The sequence below is a fragment of the Daktulosphaira vitifoliae genome, unplaced genomic scaffold, assembly GCF_025091365.1.
Source record: "Daktulosphaira vitifoliae isolate Bord-2020 unplaced genomic scaffold, ASM2509136v1 Scaffold_1, whole genome shotgun sequence".
NCBI lineage: Eukaryota > Metazoa > Arthropoda > Insecta > Hemiptera > Phylloxeridae > Daktulosphaira > Daktulosphaira vitifoliae.
In genome coordinates, this window is record NW_026099572.1 from 6,027,852 (window position 1) to 6,028,829 (window position 978).

General features: G+C 28.7%; 1 non-coding gene across 1 annotated transcript; it reads left to right on the plus strand.

Moving 5' to 3' along the window:
• The first annotated feature begins 203 nt into the window (after positions 1–203).
• On the plus strand, positions 204–321 carry LOC126897112 (U4atac minor spliceosomal RNA). The gene has a single exon (XR_007702038.1). It is a non-coding gene; the product is annotated as a U4atac minor spliceosomal RNA (small nuclear RNA).
• The last annotated feature ends 657 nt before the right edge of the window (positions 322–978 follow it).

The following is a 978-nucleotide window of genomic DNA, read 5'->3' on the forward strand; positions in this document are numbered from 1 at the left end:
ACATTCGAGGTTCCTTTGAGGTCGTAAGAGTACTGTTAGATCACCTATTAAAAGGTGATTACATTTTTCATTATATTTTCAATTTTCTATCGTACACAAAAGAGGTGCGTAGTAGCTCTGAGTGTCCAATAGACGTCGAATATCTTTCTATCCGACCCGTCCACTGATTACCGAGTACTTGAGTCCGTAAAATTGTCATTGAGCACATCCTTGTTCTAGGGGAGCGGCGCGTTCTATGATCGTTTAGTGAGCCCGTGCTGCTGACACCCATATGAAAGCACCCGTGCCCGACCTTAGGAGTCGAGCACAATTTTTGGACGTCCCTTTACTTTACAAGGGACCATCTCTGCAAGGGTGTGTCTTAATAGATGTACGAGAATCATCAAAAAAGTATTCTATTACAATTAAAAAAACAAAAGTATATATTAGAAAATATCTAACATCATATTATAATACAAATGTTTTCTTAGAAACATTAATGAAGGAGTAGATTATATCTACTCTCTCATACAATTAAAACTTAAAAGAGAAACAAAAAGTTATATATTAATCAATTTTAATTATAAACTATACCTACAAACAAAATTTATAGAAATAAACATTTTTTCTTGCAAAATTAAAAAAAATTTAATTTATAATTAATTTGGCATAAATAATAGCTTAAACACAAATATGAGAGTGTTTTTGCTACTTAGCAGATTTCACCAATGTTTTAAAATTTTTAATGTAAAATAAAATAATTACTTAAGTTATTTTATTTTATATTTCAAAAAAATGTTTTTTTTTAATTTTGTGACTATGCAATGTCATAGATGTAGTTTTTGTATTTCGTTTTAAACATAATAATATGTTTTAGTATTAGCAATTATAGTTAAAATACCACAGTGGTAGGAAAAAATTGTGTACAATATTATACATAATTGTATATATATAAATAGATAAAAAGGTGGTTAAGTTCATTACTTGTAGTAGAGAGAA